This window comes from Pelodiscus sinensis, chromosome 6 (assembly GCF_052426305.1).
Source record: "Pelodiscus sinensis isolate ZL-2025 chromosome 6, ASM5242630v1, whole genome shotgun sequence".
NCBI classification, from domain to species: Eukaryota; Metazoa; Chordata; order Testudines; family Trionychidae; genus Pelodiscus; species Pelodiscus sinensis.
In genome coordinates this window covers 68606916-68615644 of record NC_143057.1, presented here as the reverse complement: position 1 = coordinate 68615644, position 8729 = coordinate 68606916, and the positions used below count along the sequence as shown (strand labels likewise).

At 36.9% G+C, this 8729-nt stretch overlaps 1 protein-coding gene across 1 annotated transcript in view; it reads right to left on the bottom strand.

The window, feature by feature from the left end:
- Window positions 1-2039: 2039 nt before the first annotated feature.
- Window positions 2040-8729, bottom strand: part of LOC102463874 (solute carrier organic anion transporter family member 4C1) — a 177200-nt gene continuing 170510 nt past the window's right edge. The window contains exon 15 of the transcript XR_012904799.2: window positions 2040-8729. This exon is cut by the window's right edge and continues 22804 nt beyond it. The gene's annotated coding sequence lies outside the window, so the exon portion shown is untranslated.

Here is an 8729-nt window from a genome sequence, read left to right as displayed (position 1 = left end):
CTGCCTAAAGGAGGGACTATGGATCTGGATGCCTTTATATGGAAATAATGTATTTTTTAAAATACCCACACAGAAATATAATAATATACAGATATGACTGTAAACTGTTATAGAGATTTAACATGGTTGGGACTACCTTTATCATTAACCTAACCCCCTGGGTCTGATAAACTCCCACATATCATCTTTCAGTTGCAGAAGAAGAATCAACGAACTGCTAGCTAATCTTGATAAATATCATGTTTATATGGCAAAAAGGGGGTTTGTTGGTGGCAGTTTGGTTTTGTAGTCCAGAGTTCTGAAGGGCTTGGCTTGAACATCCTGGCACACTGAAAGAATGTCATGCTCAGAGAATGTGTCGTTTAAGGAGGAAATTAAATAAATAGAGTTCCTTTCAGAACTCGCAACATGGTGCCAGAAATAAACATACTTTTAAAATCTTAAAGTTCTCACTTCATTATTATATAGTATTTGTATTTCTGTAGCACCTAATGAGTTCTACTCACGTACCAGAGTGCCATAGTGCAGGCATTTTACCAAAACAAAAAAGAGCTCACAATCTAAGTAGAACTAAACTATAAATGTAGGGATCTGAATCTACATGTACCCATTGACAGAAATAGTCCCACTGAATTCAAGTAAGTACTACTTTTGTGAACTAAGTTTGCAGTCAGGCTCTTATTTTCAAATGTATTTTCTCATTTCTTACAGAATATACAGCTGCCAGAAATGTAGTAAGGATCTGGATTTTGCCTATCCAAAATTCACACTAAAAAGTTCAATGAATGCAAGAATTAACTCAGCTGAGTTTGTCTTTCCAAGGAGAGCAGGTTAAGAACCTACACTTTTATAAGCCAGAAATGCTATAGAAGGATATTGGATCCTAAGACATAAAAGTATGTCTTAATTTGTGTGCGACCCAGCTATGGTCGCTTTGTATATATATGAAAGACAGAAAAGGACAAGCTTATGTATAAATCTAATGAGCTATGCTACCATGAGGTTAATGAAGGGTTTCAAGACTCTGAAGTGTGACAATTTAATAAAGAGTTTAGGACAATTGTATAGGTGATTTATGCGCTAATATGGTGTATAGACACTGGTGAAGAAATAGAGACAGAAAATTACAGGTCTTCATGAAACTTGTTAGGGTACATATCACATTTAGATTACTATGCAAGAAAACTGCTCATCATTATGTATTTTCCAAGGATTATTAGAGAACAACTTTTTCAAACTAACATTTAGGAAATGTCATCCATGGAGCTTTCCTACATTTTAATGAAGGTATTTTTCCTCTGTACCCTTAATTAAACAATATTCATTGGCAACTGGAATCCCATGAAATATAAAAACTCCAAGACACTATTTGGGTTTTCTTTGTAATGTTGTCTTTGTTTTAATAACAGAGAAATTAAATGAAGGAACAATTACCAAAATGGAAGAGAAAAATAGTGGAGAAAGTGTAACATTGAACTGGAACTAAGAACACAGATGAATTCCCATTATGACAGCTCTCTCTCTGATTTGCCTATAAGAAAGTCATGATAAGAAGCGACTAGAATGAGTACAGAAGTTCAGGTGGAATGAAATTCAAATGTGCAGAGCAATACCTAGAAAGACCTAAAAAACAAAGTAAATGAGTATCGCACAGGGGAGCTACATGATGGTTAGGAGAGTGGAACACACTCCCAGTCTGCATATAGGGCAGAGGGTAACCCTCCTCCATAACCCATGTGTCCTCGGACACAGGAATTTTTGGCCACTGGATCTATATAATCATAACACATGGGCCACATAGAAATGTGGTCATATTCCCCATTCTCACCACACAAATGGGTCTCCCACCCAACATATAATTAAACTAAATGTATTTTTTAAATACATTTATTTAAAAAAACCCAAACAATGGGTACTTAAGAACAATTAGTACTTTCTCTATCAGCTTCATGTAGCATGAACACTAATTGAGTTATCCCCTTTTTCCCCCCTCTTCTTTCCTTCTCTCTTTCCTTCCCCCCCCCCCCCCCCATCCCCTATTTATTTAGAAACTGGGCCTTTAATCACTCCATTCATTTGAAGAAGTAGGTTGTGCCCACGAAAGCTCATTATACCATCTGCATGTTTTGTTAGTCTCTAAGGTGCTCCAAGACTATTCGCTGTTTTTTAAGTTTTTCCAGTTATAGACTAACTCAGCTACCCCTCTGAAATATATATAGTATCATGAGCTTTCATGCACAAAACCCACATCTTCCACTCCAGCTTCCAGCTCATCTGACAAAATGGATTTTGCACACAAAAGCCCATGTTTTGTGAGTCTCCTAAGTGCTGCTAGACTATTCGTTGTTTTGTATTTTTAAATCACTAAACAGAAAGAGTCTGTATGTTTCTATTATGCTCCTCAAAAGACATGTAAACTATCCAACAGACTCATCTATATTTTTTTAGATCCAGATACATAGCCCAATCCTCTCTAGAGTTCTCATAATATGGCATGAGTCGAGCCACAACATACTGTGTAAATCAGTCTCATACAAGGACAATATGGTTCCATAGAGTCTGAAGTCTGAAGATATCTCTATTGCCCAAGGTTGCCTCACTCGCTATCTCTGTTTCTGCTGCTTTTAAGTGGTAGCTGAGCTCATTCCCCATGGTTCTTGGGAGTTCCAGCTCTTATTTTCCCTTAACCCACAAGTCTGAGGGGCAATGCAAGGCTTAATGCCCCTGAGTGGTGCAGTTCTACCCCACCCAGACCCAGGAAGAGAGGAAGGGACACTGGCTGGGCACTGTTACTGCTTTGGCTGCTTTTGCAGGAAGTCTGAGTAAAACATTTTGGAAACAATAGGACTCATTAATGATGGGCTTTTCTAATACTCACTATTAATGCCAGCTTTCTTGGGTGGAGAAACCAGTGTTTCATGGTGCCATCTGCTTTGCTAACTATAATAAAATAAATGCTGTCTATCCTCTGCCCCAGCTACATCCGCTGATGGGTTTCTCTGTGGCTTGCCTTTTAACTAGGGGAAGGGATCCCCTCAGTCCAATGTCCTTAACAGAGGATCATCCCAATCAGATCTAGGGGAGCCCATTTGGGCCACATCCCCTGCTTTTGTTCTGATGCTGCTGGGAGTGTCTCTGTGCATAATGTTGTTCTAAAACAATAGGACTCAACATTAAAGGACTTTTTCCCCATGATGGTGAATAGCTGTCTATTTGTGCCAGCTGTCTTGGTGCCATGAAACACTTGTTTTTTTTTCACCCATCTGCTTCAGTAGGTGTATTAAGCACATACTCTTCATAAAAAGCTCTGTAAACAAAGAACACAAATAGCATCGGTGCTGAATATTAAGGCTCAGTTTAAGCATCATTAACTAGAAAATAGACTTGTGTTGCAAGGTTTCTAATGCTGGCATATTTCTGCTCTTTTCTGTCTTCCACTGGCCTGCATTCATTATTTCTTTTTATTTCATCTGCCTTGAAAATTAGAAATCATTAATGTAAATTGCCACTGCACTGAAGAAACATAATTCTCAAGCTCTTCATTAACAGCTGTTTACCTTCAGAAAAATGACAGCCAAACAGGGCTTCCTAAGAACACTAATGTTCACATTCTCAAAGCCCTGGTCAATGTTCTTTTCATAAAGGTAGTTTGTGCATCCATTGGAAATTCAAGCAATTTCAAAATAAAACCTGCATCATTCTGTGTCAAGACATATTTGACTTAAGTGATCACCTTCCAAAGCTGTTTCACCTCCACAATGTACTACTGATAGCTAGAAAACGTCCATTATCTGTTTCAGAAAATCTATATAAGGGCATTTCCATTTACTTGTTCTCCCCGAGTGGTATCAGCCCCTTCTTTCCTTGTAGACACCCTTATATTATGGATTGGTGCTTTACCCCATTTTATGATTCTTCTATGTACATGCACATAATTTTAAACATTTCAGAAGCTTTATGTTTAATCATGAAGCATCTGTTTTTTCTTTTCCTTTAGAATATGTGTATTTAATGCTGGTAAAAGGTTTCCACCTATTTAAATCCTAGAATGGTGGCCAGAACCCAGCCTGATATAGGGGAGAGGCTACATAACCCAGGCAATATGCAATTGGGGAAGTCAAAGAATGAAAAGCAGGGACTGGAGTATAGGTCACAGGATCAGAATGAGGAAATCTGAAGGGGGCACTGAGCAGAAAATCCCAGATGTTACCCATTGCAATTACAAAGAATTCATTGTAATGATACAGTGTACACTATACAGTGTACACAGTATAGACTAATGATACAGAATACACAGTCATTGGCATCAGTTTCATACTCAAGGCCAATCCTTAGCTCTCTACCTAACAGGGAGTTAAACAAACCCAAATACTCAGAAATATTGTGGAAACAACTATTTCTACATCACCTACTCTTTCAGGTGTGTTTGAGTGGGGCTTCTGTGTACCTGAGGATCTCTCAGTTCTATTGTTTAGTCATTTGAAAGATCTACTCTACGTTCATTTTAAAAGAGCTCTTTGACTCAGAGCTATGACTCCACAGCCATAACCTAGGGGCCTTAACCTCAAATGACGCAATTATTAGTTATTGATGGCCAGTGAGATTTTTTTAATCTGTAAAATATAGTTATAATCTGTAAAATCTGTTTCTGAGCCTCAATCGAAGTACTGTTATATATAACAGAACACACACACACCTGCCAACTCCTCTTACGTGGTACGTACTTACATTATTAAGTGTATAGAGGAGTTCAATATAGTTGTAAAACACAACAGTGACTGTATATCAGAGACAGTCAAAATAGAAGCAATGCTAACCACCTTTGTATTCAATTGGAGTCTAAACTATTTTGGAATGCTTCAACAAATCTTGGGACATTTAGCAACCAAAGAAGAGAATCTTTCATAGCTATCTCTTGCAGTTAGCTTCATTATAGCATTTGATTTACTGCAGACATTGAACTATGATGTAATTTACAGACTTATGCCTTCTTTCAATTATCTGAGCAACTTACCTTCACTGGAGTTACTCTTGCACTCTAAGCTACTGCCACTGACTATAAGAACTAGCCGTTTAACAATTTATTTGGCATGACCATAAATACAACTTGCAGCAAATATCCACTGGTCAAAAGAATAAACTGAGGTTCAGTAAGTCTGCCTTAAAATGTTGCCCTGCATACATGCTCTCATTTTAATCTTTGAACTGTTTCAAACTGTCAAATGAAGCAGTTCCTAATACAAGCACTTGTTTAGACTTTGCTTAAGTGCTCTCATTTATTTACCAGAAGAGACTGTCGTGCCAATTAATCTCAGTGGCTCTTTGGTGGCTGCAATTTAGCAGTGATTCCTGTGTATAACTCATATCAGCTTGTAAGGTTTTGCAACCCATTTTGAAGAAAGACATCAGTGTAAGGTTGTCACTATTTTTACACCTTTGTCACACATTACAGCAGGTGGTATTTCAACATGCACCTTGGAAGGCCAAGTTCCCCCTCCCCCATTTTAAAAATTATTTTCTCTTTGAATACCCACAAAAATTTAGTGGTAGACTATAGTTACAGATGCATTGTTACTGCTTCATGGGAAGAATGTGGGAATGTACATAAGAGGAAGAATTCATAATTATAAGTCCCTTGTTCACAGAAGCAGAGATAACCTGATATCGACATCCAACATCAGGCACTTGAGAGATTCACAGAAAAATCAGGTACTATATTTTCAATAATTATTCTCTTTCTCGGCCGCAAAATGCCCCCAAATTTGTTAAAAGTTTCCAGGCTAGTTTAGACATCAATCGAATACAAAGTTAAAACTAGGCAAATTATTTGTAACAAATTAATTCATTTGTATGAATTCCACTCTACTTTTCAGCTTATGAATTGTGTGTAATGGTTAAGAGTTTCTTAGTTTTATTCATTCTAAAGAATTATTGACTTAATTTCTTCAGAAATACTCGTGTAAATTATTTACAAGCTATTAGCTGTGAGTATTCAATTTTTAGATTATTTTGACTGCACATATACATCATATATATGATTCTGTTCCTTGATGAACTTGACTATTAGCAACATGGTTTCCAATGTAAATAATTACAATTAATTCTGCATTCACTTTTTATGCAAATGCAGTACTTAAAATCCATTGGTTTAGCAAATAGTCCTGCCAACAAACTAATTTGCTAGATTATCAACAGTAAGTGAACACAAAGAGTTTAGACTATGGGTGAACTGTTTAAAATGTCAAAAGAATGTCAGCAGAAAGCCATTCACGTGGCCAGTTAGGGTTATTCACCAAAAGAAAACATATAGATACTGACCCTTCCGTGCAGCAAATGAAACATTTTTCATATCCCCACAACCAATTATTCATCCATATACAACCTCATTTTTAAGAGATAAATGTGCATTTCTAGTGAAGATATTGGTATGAATTATAATATTAAATTCACCAAGGAAGTATATAAAAATAGATCAGACAGTAGAAGATTGAATTATACCTAGCTGAAATATTGTACAGGTTGGACCTACCAAAACAAGGACTCCCTCATCTGGCAGGACCACAAGTGTTCCTGGACCAGGGAGTCCTTGGTGGGAGCCCCAGTGGCAAGAGGGCTGGTGGCTCAGAGCCTGGCAGGGCTGGGACCAGTGCTGGAGCCGTAGTAGCGCAGCAGGTGGCCACAGCAGCCCCAGTAGCAGAGCCAGGGATCTGACAGTTGCAGCAGCCCCAGAAATGAGGCTGGGGTCAGGGATGTGGCAGCCCTGATAGCGGAGCTGGGTCATGAACATTTTGGACTGCTGGGGCCATAGCTGCATGGCAACCCAGTACAGGGGGTGGCTGGGGCCAGCAGTAGAGAGGGAAGGTAGTCTGCAGAGCCAGTAGCAGGGGACATTCTCTGGTCTGGCAAATTCCCTCATTTGAACCAATCAGGTCCTGAGGGTGCTGGACCAGGGGGATCCAACCTGTACTTGTTTTAAAGTACACTTGTAAGATTACTCTAAATATCCAGGTTGAAACTTTCTTAACTGGGATTCTCTGGTTCAGCAACATCCATGGTCCAGCATATTTTTGAAATATTTCAATAAAATTCTCAATGCTCTTAGATGCAAAACTAAAGCTTCCATATTGTAGAGGTCTGCACACTTTGTATAGAATGGCATTGAATCCATTAGCTCCCCACAGAAAGTATTAAGAACCAGAATTCAAAATATTTATTCCCACTGAATATACCTTATTCTACAGGTTCTCCCAGTTCAGGAAATGGATGGTGTACCATTTAGCTTCATTAAAGGTATCACAATCACCTGATGTACAAAAAGCAACATCTTTAACAGGAATCTCATTCAAATGACCTTTTTATGATTATAGAATAACTTTGGTATTAAAGATGCAAATTAAATCACCATAGTTCCTGTTGACATCAGCAGACACCAACTAAGCTCGGCGGTGTTTGCTGATGTCAGTAATTTCTGGGAGTTCTATCTTTCCTAACAATTACGAATGATGGCGGGTTTTAGTCTAAAAGAATTCTGTGCTCAGCATGATACGTGATCTTAGCTGAGTTTTGAGAAACTCTTAACAATAAATAAATAAATAGTGTATATTTTGTATCAAAAACCATTTATATTTCAGTAGCACCATTGTTTGAGGACAAATGCCTAGCTGACCTTAGTGGACTCACAGGATTCTTCTTCTTAAAACATTTCCAGAACTGTCTATCAATTATCCATTTATCAGAGTTTCCGCAATGAACACTGAACTACTCTCAGATACTACACGCTATGGTTTTACATATAGTATATGTTTCATTCCTGGCATATTGATTTTTGGATTAAAATAAATAAACAATTAAATTAACTAGTCATTCGTTCTTAACTACATATGCTTACATATATATCCCCTCTTAAATATACAGAAGAAATGTTAAACTCAGAGTTTTTCAAATTATTGGTTACTCAGAATGTATCCATTTAATTTTCACCCTAGTATGCAAATAATTTCTCTCATTAGTGATCAGCTATATAGATGTTCCAACAACTTTCCATGAATAATTTATTCAAAAAGTCCATTATCAAGTAAGTTATTTTTAATTTAGTATGCATATGACTACCTCTAGTTAGCAGACTTTTTTAAATAATGCTAATCCTAAGAGATGAAATAGTGAAGTTATAAATTATAGACTGACTATATAAAGCAATAATTAGCATCACAGGCTTACTGCAGTGTTACACAAAGTGAAGAGTATAATGCAATTACACATTATAAACAACTAGTAAGTTAAATATGAATATTTTCAAGGGCAAACCAGTCACAGGTGATAGGATTCCCAGCTACTCCACATGTCCAAATCATCAATATTAAGTCACTTTAAAAAAAGATATATGCTTACTAGTGTAGGTCTTTATTTAAAACATAAATACATAAAATAAATATTTAAAAAGCAAATTCTTACAATCTTTTAAAAATACTTGATTAATGAATGGTAATTGTTTTAAAATACTTACTTTGAAACCATTTATTACAGTGTACAAGTCAATAAAATGAACTGTTCTTTACACAGAGGATGGTCAAAAGCAAATAGTTAAGCTCTTTATAGAAAATGGAATAATACTGAACATTGTATAATGCCATTATATATACACATCAATGGCACACCCAATACTATGTTCAGTTCTAGTCACCCTCTCATAAAAATACTGAAGAAATAGAACAGATCCAGAGAAATGTACA